Here is a 21,366-nt window from a genome sequence, read left to right as displayed (position 1 = left end):
AAAGAATGCCTGCCCTTTGATCTAGCCATACCATTGTTGGGTTTGTACCCCAAAGAGATCATAGATAAACAGACTTGTACAAAAATATTTATAGCTGAGCTTTTTGTGGTGGCAAAAAACTGGAAAAGGAGGGTATGTCCTTCAATTGGGGAATGGCTGAACAAACTGTGGTATATGCGGGTGATGGAATACTATTGTGCTAAAAGGAATAATAAACTGGAGGAGTTCCAGGCGAACTGGAGAGACCTCCAGGAACTGATGCAGAGCGAAAGGAGCAGAGCCAGAAGACCATTGTACACAGGGACTGATATACTGTGGCAAAATCGAATGTAATGGGCTTCTGTACCAGCAGCAATATAATGACCCAGGACAGCTCTGAGGGATTTATGGTAAAGAATGCTACCTACATTCAGAGGAAGAACTGCAGGAGAGGAAACATATAAGAAAAACAACTGCTTGAACGCATGGGTCAGGGTGGACATGATTAAGGATGTGGACTCGAAACTACCACACCAATGCAACTACCAATAATTTGGAAATAGGTCTTGATCAAGGACACATGACAAAACCAGTGGAAATGTGCTTCAGCCATTGTTGGGGGGAGTGCGGGGGGTGAAGGGGAAAGTAGGAGTATGAATCATGTAACCATGTTAAAAATGAATATTAATAAATGTTTAAATTTAAAAAAAATAATGATAATTACTTGAAAACAAAAAAAAATTTTTCTACATAGAAATATAAATAAACACTTTGACTTTACTGAGGTCCTTAAAATTTTTCCCCTCTCTTGTTTACTTTTTCATGTTTCTCTTGATTTTTATATTTGGACTTCAAATTTTCTGTTTAGTTTTTGTCTTTTCTTTACAAATACTTGGAAATCTTCTGTTTTGTTAAATGCCCATACTTTCCCCTGGAAGTATATAGTCAATTTTGATGTGTAGGTAATCCTTGATTGTAGACCCAATTCTCTTGCCTTTCTGAAAATCATATTCCAAGCCTTGTGTTATCCTTTAGTGTGGAGTCTGCCAGATCCTATGTCATTCTGACTGGTGCTCCTTGATATCTCAGTTGTCTCGTTCTGACTTCTTGCAATATAGTCTTCTTAACTTGAAAATGAGAGGATGCCCTTCAATTGGGGAATGGCTGAACAAATTGTGGTATATGCTGGTAATGGAATACTACTGTGCTCAAAGGAATAATAAACTGGAGGAATTCCATGTGAACTGGAATGACCTTCAGGAATTGATGCAGGGTGAAAGGAGTAGAGCCAGAAGAACATTGTTCACAGAGACTGATACACTATGGTAAAGTCGAATGTAATGGACTTCTTTACTAGCAACAATGCAATGACCCAAGACAATTATGAGGGATTTATGGAAAAGAACACTACCCACATTCAGAGGAAGAACTATAGGAGTGGAAACACAGAAGAAAAACAATTGCTTGAACACATGGGTTGATGAGGACATGATTAAGGATATATACTTGAAACGACCACACCAATGTACCAATGTAACTATCAATAATATGGAAATTGGTCTTGATAGATGATACATGTTAAAACCAGTGGAAATGTGTGTTCGCTATGGGGGGGCAGTTTGGAGGGGTGAAAGGGAAAGTAAGAATATGAATCATGTAACTATGGAAAATGTTTCTAAAAAATAATCTAAAAAACTTCTTTACTATTTGGTTCAAACCTACCTTTCCAGTCTCGTTTCATATTGTTCTTCTGTGCATATAATACATGTAAATCAAAATAGAGTAGGAGGTGATCCTTGAAGTCAACATTCTATCTTCTGTCTGAAACTGAAATTGTAATAAACACATTTATTAACCAACAAATATGTTCAATGTTCTCAGGATACAAAGGGAAAAGTCAAACTTTTCTGTCCTCCAGCTATGACAGAGCCAGCTCTTATAGTTAGAAAGAGTTGATTATTAAATTTTTTTGATGTGGGAATTGGCACGTCCCAAACTGACAAAATCTAAAACTATGTGCTTGATTTTTTTCATTGATTATCTGACTTAAGAATGTTATAGGAAAAACTGTAATAATGAAAATTCAACTTAAAAATTTCTCCTCAGTTCCCCGTCCTATCAGTTGTAAAAAATTTACTAGAATACCATGTCCTTTCCCTATCCCCAGATGATGCTTCAATTCTACTCTCAGTGGTTGTGGTAAGGAAGGATGTAACATACATTATACACAGAAAGTAAAAATTATCATAAAAAACAGAGCTGTAAGTCATGGAAAGACCAGGGAAGACAATATAGGAAGTGCCACCTCCCTTAAATGATTGATTCTAAGGTGTGGAATGTTTTTCTGAGTTAATGGATAATCCACTCTGAAAGTAGGAGATAGGAGTTGGAATGCTTAATTCATAGTAATTTGTAGTTTAATTTTTGGTTATAATGTAGAATGAGTAAGTATAATGAAGTAAAATATCTCAAAAGATAGGTTGACTGAATGAAATGGGGGGAAAATATCACAATATGAATGTAATATTATTCATTGCATCAAATGCTTCTTTAAAGAGAAGGAAGATGAGTTTATCATGAAGATCTGTGAAACAGCACACCCTTCTCAATCATTCTAATGGTTTACATTGGAGTGTGATACTGAAGGTTCATGAATTATCTATATAAATTAAGACTACACATTTGGAAGATGATTCCAGGCAGTGCATTATTCATTAATGAGTTTCAAATCTTATCAGTTTGTTTTCACTACTTTGAAATCCATTTTAGATATCTCATTGTGGGAACATTAAGGATTCTGAAATCCTTTCCTGGATTCTTGGAAATTATGCAGTGAAGAATAGGAATTCTCTTGGAATGCGAATCGACTAAGATAAAAAGCCTATAAGTAATGACTAGGAACAAACTGTATCTGTCATTGGAGGTAGAAGAGGCTCATCAAAATTTTAAACATTCAGAAAATCTGAATACCAAGTCACTGTACTCATTAAAGAACCATGGTTTCATCAGGGAAGTAATTCTTTTAAAAAAAATGAAAGTTACTTTCAGATCTTGACATCTATGATATATCAAAAGAAAATTGTATTTTAGTTATGAACTTTCTAGTAATGATGACACTCTATACAGATATATGACATGATATTTTAGAAATGAAAATACTAAAAATAGCAGGATATCAGACTTAGTAGGCATTTCAGAAGCCATTCAGTTCATCTATATCAGAACAAGAATGTCTTCTATAGTGCATAGTCCAAAAATATTCATCCAGGCTTCCTTTGAAGACCTCTATCTTCAAATGTGATACAATTCATTTCCTGAATAGTTTTCATGTTGTTTTTGTTTTGGTTTTATTCCATGTATACAATAAAAATCTCTGGAACTTCTAGTTACATCATATTCTATAACCTAGAATTACTAAAATGGCATAATGATATATTGGGGAATGCATAAGTGGAAGAAGTCAAATAAATGACATGAATGTACTTGTCCTTATTTCATAATTATGTGGATAAATTTCTCAATTTACTATTTTTAATTTTTCTCATAATATTGGCTTGACCTGAACACTGTATTATTCATTTTGAAATGGAAGTAAACCTAGAGGAATATTTCCATTGTAAAGAAAATGTCTGGGAACTAGTCTTCTGAGCAAATTGACTTTAATATGATGGCAAGCAGATCACAGAAGTCGATGGTCTGCAGACACAGCCAGCAAAGTCTGAGACCACGATTCTCAACTATGACAGTAGATTATAGATCAAATTGAGGAACTTACAACCTTGTAAATTTGCAAGGACCATCTCCAATAGCAGGGGTGCTATGTTGAGGGCTAACATCTCATTTAGTTTTCCTTTTGACAGGATTTTAGGAGAAGGAACTCAGGGTTATGATGGAGAAATGTCTGTGTCCTCAATGGAAAACTTGCCAATTATGTGTCTCTACTGTCTCATTCATAGTCATCTTAAAACCAACCCCCTACATTGGAAAAGTCAATTGTAAAAGCAGGGAGAGGACTCATTTCTATAAGTCTACATGATAATAAATGATTACCTTATGACTGCTACAGATTAAATATTATAAATGTCATGTTCAGTTATTCAGTCAACTAATAATTGAGACTTTTACTATTAAATCAATAGTTACAACTTTATAATATAATGTAATATAATAATAATACTCAAGCCATAATCAATCTTACCACCATCTTGTTGCATAGAACCAACCTCTATAGAAAAACATGAGTAAGAGGCATGTGAGATGAGAAAGTATGAATGGATTCTGATCTTCAATAATGGAAGAAATACTTCTATCAATGAGATCACAGCATCACTGAGGTATGGAACTAGTCTGAAGTTAGAAGGGCTTTTCGTTTGTTTTTGTTTGCTTGTTTCTTTCCTGACCTCCAAAATTTATCCATCAGTTGAATAAGCTATATTAAATGATTTCTCTTCCTCAATCTCACCTCTTTTTTTCTTTTTTCACCTTTTCCTCACCTCTCAAATAGATAATTTAGATTAGATGATCTCTGTGATCCATCATACCTCCTGTGCTTTGTAATTATAAGACAGTAGAGTCTGATAGGTACAACAGTGGATTTTTTTGTCAAAAGAACATGGTTCAAATCTTGACTCTGCCACTTTCTATCCATTTGACTTTTGTTAACTCACTTAGGTGGTACAGCGGGAGATTTGGAGTCAAGAAGAACTGAGTTTAAATTTGATTTCAAATGTAGTAGCTGTATGTTCCTAGGTGAGTCCCTTTACCTCACTTTCTTCATCTGTAAAACATACATAATAACTTCCTCCCACCATTGTTGTGAAGATCAAATGAAATATTATTTATAAAGTGCTTTGTAAATCTAATGCATTATATAAATGCTTATTATATTATTTTTCATATTAATATTAATTTTGAATTACTTAGACTCTCTAGATCTTAGTTCCTTTAACTATAAAATAAGTGTTTAGACAAAATTATATTGTGTCTCCCATTTTTAAACCTATGATTATATGTATAGAGTGTTCTTTGTGTTAGTAGTGGTGAAGTTCATTCTTTTAGGTGTTTCTGATTCTTCATGACTCTATAGACCATAGTATGAAAGGCCCTTCTATCCTCCACTATCTCCTGAAGTTTTTTCAAGTTAATATCTGTTGCTTCTATGACATTGTCTATCTTATTCTTTGCTGTCCTCTTCTCACTTTGTCTTAAATCTTTCTTAAATTTATGGTATTTTCCAATGACTCTGGCTTTAGCATTAGTGGTTGATGCATAGATTTATACTCCTGTATTATTGACTGATTCACTTTTGATTTGAAAACATATCATTGTGTAATTTTTCATTTATATCCTGGTACTACTTTTTTCACCCTTTCATTGATAGTGAGGACGACTCTATTTCTTTTTAAGGATTCTTTCCCACAATAGTATATACAATAATCATCTATATTCAATTTATTAATTCCTTTCAATTCAATTTCACTGGCACTCATATTGTTGATGTTTAATCTTTCCATCTTCAGTTTGACCACATCCAGGTTACTTTGGTTCTAGATCTCACATTCCAGGTTTCTATGGAATATTGACTAATAATAATGGAGCTACTTGTCTTTCACTCCTCCCCAGTAACATATTGTATACCTTCTGATATGCAGGACCCACCTTCCATGAGATTTTCTTGGAAAATATACTGGATTGCTTTGCTCTTTCCTTTTCTAGTGCATTGCCATTTCTCAGAACTTTCTACTACAACTTGTCCATCTTTGATTATCTAGTACAGAACAGCTCAAAGTTTAATTGAGCAATGCAAGTCCTTTTGACAAAAAAGACAATAATCTAAGAGGGTATATAAAATTTTACCTCTTACTAGTTCAAAATTCTATGTCTTTTATTCACCTTAGTCCCTGATTACTAATGTATATTTTTATTGCTTTTTATTTTTATATCAGTCAGCCAGTTGATAATATTTATTAGCCTACTAACTGCAAGGCACAATGCTTTAGGAAAAATTAATTTTGCTGTTGAAAGGAGGATAGATTGGAGTAGAGAATAGATTTTAGACAGACAGATCCAGCAGCAGGCTATTGCAATAGCTGAGGCATGAAAGAATGAAGAGTTACAATAGGTGGGGGTAAAATCAGAAAAGATGTGATTTGAGTGATATTGCAAAGGTGAAAGTGAGAGATCTTAGCTATAGATTGGATATAGATGTAATAATGAGCTATAGTGAAGAGTTGAGCATGAGACTTAGATTGTCAGCCTAAGAGTGTAGAAGGATGATGCTGCCTTCAACAATAAAAGGGAAGATAGGAAGCAGGTGGAGGTTAGGGAGAAGGATAATGAGTTCAGTTTTGGACATGGTGAGTTAAAGATTTCTACTGAGGATTCAATTTGAGATATCTTAAAAGTATCTGGAGATGTGAGATTAAAGATCTGAAGAGATCTTGGGGCAAGAAACATAGATCTGAGAATTATCAGCATGGAAATTACACTTCAGTTCAGAAGAGCTGATGCGATCATCAAGTGGAGAGAGACAGACAGGCAGAAAGTCAGAGACAGAGGACAGGAGGGGAGGGGTTATATGAGGAAGGAACGGAAGGGAGAAAAGGTCCCAGAACTAAACCTTGAGTGATACCAATGGTTTGGACATGATCTGGATGAGGATCAAGCAAAAAGTACTGAGAAATATCAGGGATAAAACCAAAGTATTGTCCCAATTTTATTGTATGCTTTATAATAGGACATATATAACTAACTCCCTAATAGATAAAATGTAATTTGTAATTTTCTTGTTTATTACTGAATATAATTGTACCCTTTGGTCATTCAAAAGTGATCATAATCCACCCTGAATAGCCATTTAACATTTCAATAGAAATTTTATATTTAAAAAGAACTTCCCTCATTTCACAACAGTCTTATCAAACATTTTGTATAAGTATTATACTGTATTGGGAAATATATTTCTCCCTTGTTATTCATTAAGTCATCAAGGCTTAGTGAGATTAAATGAATATTTTTATTAGAAACAGAATTATATCTAGATCCTTAGCCTTTAGTTCCAATAGTCATTCTACTTCAACAGAGTTGAAGGAAAAGAAATAAGTGAAGAAATGTAGGTGTGCTGGGGCTGTGTAAGAGAATAGAAAAACATCAATTCATCAATAATGTTGATAATTAAATTATAGTGTGAAATACTTTAGATTTGGTACAAGGAAACCTGGTTTTAAATAATAACTCAGTGATTTTTTAGAAACATCAGTTCTTTCATGTCTTAAAAGAATTATAATGCTTGCACTATATCATAGGACTTAGGAATCAAATGGCAGGTATAGTGCCTAGAATTTTAACCAATAGACAAAATGGGGCCATTTTCCTGAGTATAAATGCTTTATTAACAAGAGTATGTGATCTATTAATAAAGGATGGGTCAATTAAATGTGCAGGAAGGAAAGAATTACTCTTCAGGTAGATCGATCTCTACAGCTTCACTTAGCTAGGGAAACATGGACAACCCACCATTCTCTAGTACTTTTTGAAATAGAATGTTACTTTATGAAATTCAACTTATTCTAGCAATCTTTGGCTAGGAAAAAGAACAACAAAAGTTGGAATGTTGGAGAGAATTTGAATTGTAAAACATCAGCAAATGATTATTAAAAATTGAAATCTAGAAAAGAAAAATGTAAAAACAAACAAAACGAGATATCTTGATTAGAATTTTGGTGGCTCTTTCTACCAACATATACCTGGTTATCGCAAATCTTGATAATATGTTTAGTAAGGACAAAGGGACGTATGCTTTCAAATGCCTTAGGGAGGGAAAATTCTTATTTATGAATAAGGAAAAGTAGAGGTATCCATCTTGCCTTTAATAAAAGACAAAGGCCCCAGCCTATTTATATAGGTTGGGACCTGGAAATAAATTACCTTAACTTGAGAAGTCAACTTCCTGATATTCATAGTTTTGGGGTTTGGGAAAATGAATGGATTCATATAAGATATTACTAATAATTAATACAATTCAACAATATTTTTCCTTAGAGGATAGATGTGGATGTAGAATATTTTAGTTTAACATATTACTTAGATGTTACATATATATTAATATGAATACATATATACATATATAAAATTAAACAGTATTATTACACATGTACATACAATAAATATAATGTAGTATACCTATATAATTTAATATGTTAATATTAAAATATATTATTATGTTTAGGTAATATAGTAAATTATGTAATATATACAGTTATATTCAGTTTTATTCTTTTGTATATTATATACAATATCTATTCCTTGCTTCAAATTCCACTTTCAAGAAAAAAAAAGTATCCCAGTGCAACAGTATATGCTTCCATCTCATAACCATCACGGTGAGGGTATTGGCCATCTCCACAAACAACTGCCATACCCAAGGTCATCCAAGCCATACCAAAATTTTTGCCACAATTTCCCCTCAGACCTTGAGAGAAGCAGTCTATTCTGGACCCAAGAGTTTTTGGAAGACAATGCTTCCAATTCAGTGTTCATAGCCATCCTCCTGGGAAGCAACCCTTGTGTAGATGCAAAGTAAATATTCTTACAGATCTGTCAGCCGCATCTATTAGAGACCCAGAAAAGTTCTTGTCACCCAAATCCCTGGAAATAAAAATATAATTATGTGATTTTATAAGTGAAATTTAAAAAGAAACATATCCATTTTTCAAAAGACCATGGGAACTTTCCATCTGACTTGCCATTAAAACCTTCCATATTTATTCCCTTCAACTATTAAACGTCAACTCCTCAACAACAATGACTGCTTACCTTACTGTGTATATCTTAGCAATTTAAACAGTGCTTTACACATGTTGTTATGCGGTTGATTGAGTAGTGTTTGACTCTTAGTGTTTCCATTTGGAGTTTTTTAGTCAGACACTGGAGTGATTTGCCATTTCCTTCTTCAGATCATTTTACAGATGAGGAAGTGAAGTAAACAAGGCTAAGTGATTTAGCCATGGTCACACAGCCAGTATGTGTCTGGGGTTGGATTTGAACTCAGAAATGAGTCTTGAAGACTTAAAGCCTAACATTATCCCCTGAGCCAGCTAGCTGCCCTTTCTTAACACAGAGTGTTTAATGCTTCATCCATTCATTCATTCAACACCAACTCTTCCACTTGATTTTACTTCCATTATCTTTATCATTCCTAGCTAGGAAAAATTCATCACCAGATAAAATCTTCAGGAAACTCATGATCATGGAGATTGCCTCAGCTTTGCTACTGACACTTCATCAGTAACCTCAGTTACTTCAGCCTCTCTGATTGGAGGACAGGAGAGCAGAGTAAAAAATCTCCACTGTTACCTTCCTTTATAAGGGGAGCAAAATGCCAGCCATCTCTTCATTTGCCACCAGCTGCTTTGTTTGTCTTCAATTCTACCCTCATTTTAATTATGCTCCTGCTCTGAGTACACTTTGTCATTCCTTTGACACACACCATTTAAGCTTCCTTTAATATGTTTTCTTCCCCCATAGATCATAAACTCCTTGAGATTAGAGACTATCTGACATTTCCTTATTTACATGCCCAGAATTTAGCTCAATGCCTTACACATAAAAGGTGCTTAATAAATGTTTATTGTTTCATATACTTCATTTATTCATTCATGGAAAAGACCACATTTTAGCTGTTGCATTTTCCTCTGCTCATCTGCTCCACCTAGATATTGTTTTCTCTCTCAATTTTTGTGGCACTACTCTCTCCCACATAGCCTCCTCCCCCTATGACTTCTTCTAAGTGTCTTTTTCTGGTTCAGCAACCATATCATCATTGTCTCTTATTTTAACTGTACCACAAGACTCTGTCTTAGGCTCTCTTCACCTCTCTCTACACATAGTCTTTCTTTTGTTTGGCTCACCAATTCATGTAGTGTTATTTATTGTCTCTTTGCAGATGATTAACAAATATATGTCCAGTTCTATTTTTCTCAGTTCCTGTGCCACATTACTAATTGACTAGTGATCATTTCAGACAGGTTATTGCTGAGACATCTCAAAATCAACATAAACAAGGTAGAATTCATTAACTCTGATTCCCTCCCAAATACTTCTCTACCATACTTTCTTATATTTCTCAAGGTATCACTCTTTTTGAGATTCATAACCTCAGTATAATCTTAACTTCACTTTTTCTCAATATTTATCCATTTATAGAATTCTACCTCTTGTACCTCTACTTCTACACTTCTACCTCTATAATACCTCACATTTGATACTCTTTCTCTCCTCATACAAATGACTATAGTTCAGGACCTCATTACTTCTCTTCTTCATGGACTATTACAATGAACACCTAATTAGTGTTCCTCTTTCACTTTTAGTCCATTCTTATTTTTATTTTTATTTTTTATTTTCTAGAATATTTTTCCATAGTCACATGATTCATGTTCTTTCCCTCCCCGAAAAACTCCCCCACCCTCCCCATAGCCAATGCACAATTCTACTGGGTTTTACATGTATCATTGACCAAGATCTATTTCCATAACTTTTGGTCCATTCTTAACAGTTTCCAAAGTGATTTTCTTTGTGTTCCTCTCTCCATGTCACACTCCTACTCAAAAAATTCCATTGATTTACTATTGACTTAACTGACATGCAGATTTTGCCTCTCTAAAAAATGTTTCTTAAAAGTAGGGATTGTCCTCTGTGAGTGTGTATGCCTGTTTGTACATATACTTTCATGTGTCCATATTAATCTTCATATCACCATCATCTAATGCTGTGCCTAGCACATAATAAGTACCTAAAAAAACCTTATAAATCAAGTGTTTTCTAAAGCGGAAGTGAGGTATACAAAGAAAGGTTTCTCAAAAAGGGCAGATAATCAGATCAGAAGTTGTTCTTGTTATGGTTATTTTTTATCTACAATACCTCAGAAAATTTGTTCACTAAATATGGATCACCAGTCATTTGCTTCAATGGCAGAAATGATCACACTGATGAAATAATTGAACAGAATAGTACTGGATTTTTCAATTACTGTACTAATCTCCTCTTCGGTCTTTCACTAAACATATGCTGAGTTGCTTTGAAAGATAGAAAAATACATCTTGTTAAATTTCCTCCCTGCCCCCTATGTGAGACTTCCACTCAATAAGTTGCACATACCTATACACATATCTTTGAAAGATGGAGAAGTCAATGGGAGAAACAGAGGCAAGATGGTGGAGAAGGTCCAAGAACCCAACTGATTTTTAACAAATTATGCTCCGACAAGCTATGATATAGGACTTCAAAATGAATCCAGGAGTAGCTTAATCCTCAAAAGGCAAGGTGAGGTCATTTTTCAGCCCAAAATAACTTAGAAGGACAATAGATGCGATCTACTGAAACTGGGGAGAGGTGGAGTTCAGTATGCCAGGGTAGACTTCACCTATACAACAGGTTTTGAGTGCAGCTCAAGCAGCAAAGTTTCTAAGGGATCTCAGACACAGGTAGCAAGGATGGATCAGACAACTGCTCACTCTTTGCTTATTCTGGGTGCAAGACTTGTCTTGTTGTCCACACACAGCAATAAGATATAGCCCTGTGGTGTAGCTGAAGAGTGGGGATTAGCACCAGCATATACACCAGCACTTGAAGCCAAGGAGAAGCAGGGGAGCCTTGTCATAGTTCCAAAGGGTAAAAGAGTTCTTAGGGGTTACTCAGAACTCAGAGAATAGGCCAAGAGTATTAAATATACATCTCCTTACATCACACCATCTTGGAAAGACTGAAGCTGATTGATTTTCAGTGCCATCTCTGAAGGTAGTTGAACAAAGAAAGTGAAGCTTGGAACACTGCTCCCTTCACTGGAGTTATAGAACTCAACCTTAACAGTTTTTTAAACTCAAAGAATAGAAAAAGAAAGGAAAATGAGCAAATAACAAGAAACAGCATAAACATTATTTTAGTGACATGAGAAAGAGGAATGCATTGGGAGGAAGGGGAAGGGAAAATAGAATGGAATTATTCCAGATAAAAGAGGCATGAAAGACTATTCACAATGGAAGAGAAAATGGGGGATATGGGTAGGAGTACTCTTCTTATAGTTAGTTCAATGAGCAAAGAATATACAGAATCAAAAGGGTATAGAACATTATATTATCCTAAAGAAAAGTACAAGGGAAAAGAGAATAAGAGAAGGGGAAAAAAGCTGATAGAAAAGAGGACAAATAGGAGAAGGTAGAGGTAAAAAAACAAAAATGGGTTAAATAGAATGGAGGGAAATATAAAGATCACAATTTTGCAAATTTTTTTACAAGTCTTCCTTAATAAAGGCCTCATTTCTTAAAATCAAAGTGAAATGAGTTGACTATATGAGAATACAAGTCATTCTTTAATTGATAAAAGGTCAAAGGAAATGAACAGGTAGTTTTCAGATAAAGTAATTAAAGTTCTCTATAGCCATGCAAAAAATACTCTAAATCACTATTATTTAGAGAAATGGAAATTAAAACAACTATACAGTATCATCCCACACCTGTGACAGAAAGGGAAAATAACAAAATTTAGAGTAGATATGGGCAAGCTGGAAAACAAATTCACTATTGGTGGGGTTGTGAACTAATTCAGTTATTCAGTAATTTTGGTTCTGTGCCCAAAGAGTTATTAAACAGTATATACTCTTTCGCCCATTAATAGGTTTGTATCTGAGAGAGAGAGAGAGAGAGAGACAGAGAGAGAGAGAGAGAGACAGAGAGAGAGACAGAGAGAGACAGAGAGAGAGACAGAGAGAGAGAGACAGAGAGAGAGACAGAGAGAGAGAGACAGAGAGAGAGAGAGAGAAGGACTTATATGTTCAAAAATATTTAAAGCTGCTCTTTTTAAGGAGGATAAATATTTGAAAAGTGAGGGGATACCCATCAATTGGGAAGACCAAGAAATTTATAATATATGATTATAATGGAATACTATTATGCTGCAAGAAATAACAAGCAAGAGTAGCTCAGGAAAAAATGGAAAGATTTGCGTGAATTGAAGCAGAATGAAATAAGCAGAACCAAGAAAACACTGTATACAGTGACAAGAGTACTTTACAATGAACAACTGTGAATAACAGCTATTCTCAGCAATATAATCATCCAAAACTATCCCAAATGATTCATAATAAAAAAAGTCTTCTTTTCCAGAGAAAAAAGATCTGAGTCTCAATCCACACCAAAGCAAATGTTTTCTTAATTATTTTTCTTTTGGAGTATCCTTACACAAAAGGATTAATTTTGAAAAAATATTTTACATGATTGTACAAGTAAAATCACATATGAGATTGCTTACCTTTTCAGGGTGAATGAGGAGGTTAAGGGGAAGGAGAATGAGAATTTAAAATTCAATATTCATTGTAGATTGTTGTTACATGTAATGGGGGAAATTTAAATTGAAAAGAAAAGGAAAGGAAAGGAAGTGGGAAACATTTTTTTAGAAGAAATAAGAGTAGCACAATCTTACCTCAGATGTTTCTAGTTGAATTTCCTATGAATTCTCACAGGACCAAAATAAAAGAGAGAGTCTATCTAGGACCCCCAAATTGCTGCTTACTATTCACTGGGGGAACTGTTACCTTAAAAGAGATGACCATCAATTTGTATGGTTACTATAGACCATATTCAAGTCACCTTCATCGATGTACTATCCCTCTTTGAAGGATCCTCCTGAAAGTGGTTTTCCGCTTTGATGTACCCTTATTACAGCAAGCAGCCAACTCTCTTTCCTGGCCTCTTACTCATCCCAGGGGTGGCTGCCTGGCATAGAATTCTCACTATAAAGCTTAGTTCCTACCCTGGTCCCACTCATATTCTGCTGAATTGTACTTCAAATAGTTGAAGCTTTTTTGATAATCAGGCCAGAGAGTCCCTTTTAAAATCTAATCTCCAGGTATTTTTCCTTGCTCACATATTCCAACTGTGTAGTTCTGGGTGGCCTTTTGTGAAGAGAACTAGTGCTAATGGGTCAGACACTAAGAGTTTCAGGCACTGCGTGTATACAATTAGGGATGCTTTCCTGCTACAGAGTCATTATCAAATTTGGGTACAGCCACTCACATTTCTAAACAAGATTCCACTGATCTCCATTCTGGGTAATTCATCATCAGTAGTGATTTATCATTCTTGGGGGGGCACTTTAATTTCGTTAGTCTGATATTACATTTTGATAGATTCCTGGGCACGGCTTCTAATAATGCTCTGCAGATCATTAATCTGTCCTGTGTTTAAGTATTAGATGAGATTTGACTATTAAAATGTTCTCTTTTAGCTGGACATTGGTCAGGGGTTCATCCTTGTTACTTGATGAGGGCCAAACAATTAAAATGTTCCTCTAGACCTTGAAATGTTTCTTTTTTATTTATACACTGTAAATGTGCTTGAAATCCACACGCATCTTGTGGCATGTTTTCCATAGCCACCTAGTAGAGTTATCTTGACCCAGAATATTATTTTTATTGCTTTACAGACTATTAAGCAGTTCCACAGTGTAGTCACAAAGAATGATTTGTAATTCAGATAATGCCGAGCTTAACTAGATTGTATAAATTTGGCTAAGAAATCTAATTTTTATTTGTTACCAAATAAATATACATTTTCAGTTAGAAGAACTCAGATTTTTTTCTTCTTTCAGCTGCTGCTGCTCCTTCTCTTCCTCCTCTCCCTTCTGTTCTTAGTCTTTTTCCTGACCCCCTTTTTCTTCTCCCCCACCTCTCTTTCTCCTCTTGTTTTTCCTCTTCTTTATTAATCTATTTTCTGTCTCCTCTTTTCCTTTTTTCTCTCCTGGTCCTTCCTCTTCACCTCCTCTTTTTCTTCTTCCTTCTTTTTCTGATCTTCTTCTAGTCTCACCAATGAGACTTAATATTACAAAATAATGAAAGGATTCTATACATAAAAATATCTTAGAAGCTCTGAGGAGTTTCAACCTTCTCAGATCATACAAGTAAATGTCTAAATCATAATTTGATCAATCAAAATTCCTTTCTTTCAAGATCTTATTCATTATGAAATTATTTTTACAATGCAATTGAAATTTAATTATGCTATAACATATGTTAATATCTATCTGGAGAAGATATGGAATATGTAAAATAATAAATTCTACTTAGATGGAGAAACCAAGAGTTTGGAACACATTACATGAGATTTTGAAATGAAAAAATACAACAAACTCTTACTATAGATAAAGAAACTAAAAGTTAAAAAAAGGGGTCTGACTTGCCCAAGGTCAGAGGCAGTGAGTAGAAGAGCTGGGATTCCACACCAGGCCTTTGCCCAATATCTTGCCCACCCTTAGTGCTCACTGACTTGGCTAGATGATGCCAAAAGTTTTCTTGTTCTTTTTTCTTTCCCACAGTGCCTTTTAAGAAATGGAATATTTAAAAAGCCTGTGGTATCTCTGAGAAAGAAGGATAGGAATGTTCTGAAAAGTAAAAGCAAAGTGGTAAGGTGCAGGAGGCAGAGAAAAAACATGAATAGCAAAATGTCAGAAAAGTATTATTAAAACTTGTATCTACTCTTAAAAAAAAGAAAAAGAAAAGAAAAGGCATTTTAAAGGAGGGGAGTCAAACTCATGGCAACTCACACTAAACTTCCAAATGCAATCCAACTATAATAAAATGTAATTGAGAAATTTATTTTAGTTAAATAAAAATAAAACAGATAATATTAAATTTTGATTTTCTTTATCAATATATAGCTGGAAGTATCCATTTCTATTTCAACTTGATGCTGCTTGTTTATAGGAACTAAATGGGATAAGATGAGCTGAAGGCAGTTTGGTAGAGTGGGGGAAAAAACCTCTTTTTCTGGAATCAAATAATGTAGTTTCAAATTCTGCATCTGATAATTTAATATCTGTATGACACTGGACAAATTATTTGATTTCTCTTTGTTTTGATTCCCTCTTCTGCAAAATAAGATCTTTGAACTTATTAAGAATGAGAATAGAAGTGCCCTTTTTTCTTTCCACGTGCCTTCTTCTGCCTTGCATGCTTTCTCACCCAAGGACTTCAGGTTCATTTTGTTCGCCTTTTGCTTTGGAAGCTAAGTATCAGTTTTTTTTTAAACCCTTGTACTTTGGTGTATTGTCTCATAGGTGGAAGATTGGTAAGGGTGGGCAGTGGGGGTCAAGTGACTTGCCCAGGGACACACAGCTGGGAAGTGTCTGAGGCCAGATTTGAACCTAGGACCTCCCGTCTCTAGGCCTGACTCTCACTCCACTGAGCTACCCCAGCTGTCCTAAGTATCAGTTTTTACAGAGACTCTCTTGGTCTATAGAGAATGTAGATAAAGCTTGTAAATGACCCCACTATGTGTTTCTACAATTTTCCACACCATTAAATGAATTACCAGTGCCTTCCTCGAAATCAATTAAATTGTATAGACCATTTTCCTCACTTGGCCTCAGTTTCTGCCCTTGTAACTTTAGGGCTTTAGATTAGATAGTTTCTAAGGTAACTACCTTTTCTAAATCTTTTGATTCAATTAGTGTCACACATAGCTGAATTCCAAGCTTAATATTTCTATAGTCATAGTGACCCATATATCACTCAAATGACATCAAAATGTGACCATACCTCCTTGGAAACCTAGCTGATGTCTAACCTGAGATTAACTTGGACCCCAGTAGAACAGAGATGAATGGGGAGGTGGGGAGGGATGGATTCATTTCTTATTTCATTAATTATATTCACCATAGTTATTCATCATTGCCATTAAGTATGCCTGGATAAAAGAAGAAAAAAAGTAATATTAAAGTTTTATAAATGTTCTGAATTGTAGATATAAAGTTCTGATTTCATTGATCCCTGGGAATCTGTAAGCCCCCCTTAATGATTTCCATAACCATTCAAAAGAATTCACTTTAACCATTCACCTAGGAAAGATAAAGTAGAAAAATAATATACGTATATACACACACATCCCAGATAATGAAATATAGATGGATGAATTTAATAGCGTAAAAGGACAGGCAATATTGATAGACAAAACTATGGACTGAGAATTAAATAAGAGGAGGAAATAGAGCTGGCTCAGCTTTGGAAAATGTCACACAGTGGTGTAATCATTACCTGTTGACTACTCAGAAGCATCACAAATGACAACTTCAAGGACTTACATGACTGAAAAAGTGGACTGCTAATCAGGTTTCCTAAGAGAAGGATAACAAATGAATATTTCTTTTTTTTAATTTTTATTTAGAATATTTTTCCATGGTTACAAGATTCATGATCCCCCAACCACTTCCTTCTCCCCCCTCCCCAAAGCCAAATGAATATTTCAAAGTCTGTATGGGCATCCACAGAGCAAAGACTCCACAGTTCCAGGCAGATTTCTAAGGAAGGATTGACCAGACAATGTGGACAAAAATCTCCCGGGATGAGAAGAGAGATATAGTTGGTGGTGTGAAACATTAGAAGATATATCCATACTGATGCAATTATAGATAAATACAAACATTGAAATATTATTATTCTATTTTACATAGGCCCATTATAAAGGCACTGTTTTATACTGCACAATTGGAATATGAATTGGAACTTATAAGACCCATGTGGGGCTGATGATCCTTGAATCACTAAATAAGAGTATTGACCTCAATCCTCTTCAAAGTCAGACCTCAAAAACATTTTTAACCCTTATTTTCTCTCTTAGAATTGATACTAGGTATGAGTTGAAAGGCAATTGAGGTTAAATGACTTGCTCAAGAACACACATCTAGAATGAGTTTGAGAAATCATTTGGACCTCTTTTCTCCAGATTTAGCTCTCTATCCACTGAGCTATCTAGCTACCCCTTAAAAAAAACTATCAGAAGTTTGGGGGATAAAAGAAGAGAAAACCTGCACTAAACATGACTGTCCCCATGCATAATCTCACCTAGCCCCTCCTCTCCATAACAGTATTTTCTCCATAGCCATAAATAAATATCATTGAAAGACATAAAGGGTTTATTCAAATAAAAAGGAATAATGCAATCTGACTTCTGACATTTATTCCCTCTGAGACATTGGACAAGATAAGATACCTTGTAGAACCTTAATTTCCCCATGCATAAAATGTAAGGATTGTGTTAGATGGCTTTTATCTTCGTGTCTATGAGCCCATGATCGAAAATCAAAAGAATATCAACATATTATTTACGTACAAGGGATTTACTTTCAATTCCCATAAATACATATGTATACCCATATATGAATTGAAGATAAATTGAAAAAAGTGATTTTGACAAAATCTAAATGCTCAGATATAATACTTAAAAATTCTCCACCTTACTTCATGACAGAAAGGTTTCATTTTGTGTGAGGTCAGTAACTACCTCATTCATCTCCTCAGCAAGATGCTATAAGCTTTTTTGTTTTCAGGTCTATAATTGTAGGGAAAGAAAAAAAAACAAAGAAGAAAAAGTGGAGTTTTTATGTGTGACTTTTGTGAGTTTGGACGATGGAGCTAAATGGTGTGAGCCCTGTACCTCTATTAATGACATGCTTCCAAAAACGTTAGAATGCAATGAGAGATCAGTCTTTATTTCTGATATTAGTATGTCTCTTGCCTAAGTAGACAGTCTGAAGACAAAGAGGTCTAAGGCAAAAACTTTGACTTTTCAATCAGAAAGCATAGGTTCAAATCCTACCTTTGAGGCTGAATACCAAAATAATCTTGGGTAAGTCACTTAAACATTCTCCCCCTGCTTATGTTTCCTCATCTGTTAAAAGATGAGAGCTAGATGGTGCTTCCCTTTCCTTTCAGGAAAAAAAAAAATTGATCCTGAAATATTTGCCTCATACCTGAGGCCAAAACTGGTTGCAGTCATTTAAAGTCAATAATAGCTTTTATGCTCATTCTGGTTTTTGATTGAATTTAATCACTTATTTTAGGAAATTACATGGCCTCTTTTGGTCTTATGAACCCCACAAATTCTGTTTTTACATTGTCAAATATGGCTAGACTAAATAAATGACTTTAAAGCCAGAAGGGGAAGAATACAAAGGAAAGGAAATAAGAAAACAATCATTTATTAAGTAAGTACTGTGTGCTAGGCATTCTAATAAGCACTTTACAAATATTATCTTACTTGATTCTCACAAAATCTTTAAGTAGGCACTAATAAAATTAAGCATCTTGTCCAGTGTCTCAAAGCTAATGTGTCAAAAAACAGATTTGAACTCAGATCTTCCTGATTCCAAGCCCAGTTTTCTATCCACTGTACCATCTAGCACAGTGATATAAAGGCAAAGAAAAAAGATGAATCAAACAACAACAACAGCAACAAAAATATTCTCAACACAGTCCAATGGATCAAGCATTTCATTATCACCAAGGTCACTCTTTACAGAAATTCATTCCTGTTGCTTTTGAGCTATTCTTTTAATTAATAGTGGATTCTGTGATCCATGATATATTGAAATATTACTAATGTATGATGTGTAACATTATATTTCTAATCCAATCAATCAGATGACACCTTGATACAGTAGGTGCTTGTCTTGAGAAAAGATTAATTGCCATGTGCAGGGAAAACCCACTCTCGATAAGGTAAAAATACTGCACTCCTAAAAGAAAGAAAAGAATGAATCCTATAATAAATTAATGAGGACTTCTATCCGTCAGACATATGTATAGTCTTTATAACAACACAAAACAAAGATGAAAGGCCTGCTCAATCAGGGTTCTATTAAAACCCCTGGAGTGATCTTCTCTTTGGATTCCACAGGAAAATTTGGCAATCTGTTGCAGAATGAAGCACTTGTCTCCCAGATGGTGTTCAGAATATGTCTGAGCAAACTCTTTCCCTCCCCTAGCTGGATAACAAATCGGGCATGTTTGTGTTCTGTGTGCTTCATTATGCATTTGAGGACATTTATAGTGAAAGGGCTGTGTAAAGCTGCCGCAGATTTACATTGTCAAATGTCATGAGGTGGTGCTCATGTCCATTTCTGAGAGCAGACCATAAGTAATGAAGTCAAAGATGGTGCCACATTCTCTATCTCCTGGCTTTGTTGGCTGATATTACAGATGTATTATGCATCTTGCAGATCAGGAAATGGGGCCATAATTCTCCCAGGCCATTGATAATCTCCCATTAATTAATGTGGACCTAATTGCTTTGTTGGAATCCTATTGCAAAATGAGATTTCAGTAGCAGGGTGTCTTCTCTTTATAGAAAGGAATGTGAACAGATAGGACTTCTGATTGTAGTAAATAAAAGGAAGGACATTTCATGACATCCTTTGTACAAAAAGATATTAAAAATTCATTGTTTCATGCATAGGGAACAGTAACTACAATATTAGGAGTGATCGAAATACATTTTGCATGAAATCTCACACTCATAATGGCCTCTAACTTCTTTCAAAAACAATAGCTAGGATTTATATAGAGCTTTTAGATTTGTATAACATTTTACATATATTATTTAATTTTATCTTCACAATAAGCATGGGAAATAACTGCAGATATTAACTCTATTTTATAGATGAGGAAACTGAGACAGAGGTATGAGGCTAGCAGATCAGGAAGTATATGAGATGAAACTTGAAATTGTATTTTTCTGATACCAGGTTTAGCCATTTTTGTACTTTGGTACCTTTCTGCCTTTACACAGAGTCTGAATATTCCAGACAAATATACTTGGAAAGATTTTTTTAAATATCTAAGAAAAAATTTTGGCAATACAAATTGGAGAAGAGTTTCTTACCTTCCTTTCTGTCCATATTTGCTTCCCCATTATTGTTCCTCTCTATAATTTGAAACCTTCCACTTCTTATGAAAAGAATACTGGCTCACATTTACTTAGTACAGTGCCATGATCATTCTTTTCATTGTTTACAGATGAAGAAATTCAAGCTAATGAAGGCTAAGTAACTTTCCAGAATCACATAGTTAGACAGTAGTTAAGTAGAAACATAGACCCCGATCCCTCAATTCTAAATCTGATATGCAGCATGTGATAACACCTTATAAAAAGAAGGTAATTGTCTTCCTATATCAACCACTGAAAGAAAACTCGATTTTTGTACAATTTACTTGGCCTAGAAATTTAAGGCAGAGTCATTTTTAATTTTTCAAGTACTCACATAACAAGAGAAATAATTAAGTTTGTTCTGTTTCTTTTGGGAAGGAAAATTCACTAATGGTATAGTGCATGTATGCTGTACTCAGTTTTCTCTACGGTATATATATATATATATATATATATATATATATATATATATTTCACTCAAGGTCCTGAAAAAGTTTATATAAGATATGAATGTGGCTATATAGGAATATTTTTCAGGATCTACCCCTCTGTGATTCTCCCTAATTTAGAGTACAAGACTTTTTACCTAGCGTTTTTTTATCCAGGGATGGAGATAGAATACAAAATCCTTAAG

This window comes from Gracilinanus agilis, chromosome 2 (assembly GCF_016433145.1).
Source record: "Gracilinanus agilis isolate LMUSP501 chromosome 2, AgileGrace, whole genome shotgun sequence".
NCBI classification, from domain to species: domain Eukaryota; kingdom Metazoa; phylum Chordata; class Mammalia; order Didelphimorphia; family Didelphidae; genus Gracilinanus; species Gracilinanus agilis.
Note: the sequence above shows the minus strand (reverse complement) of the source record.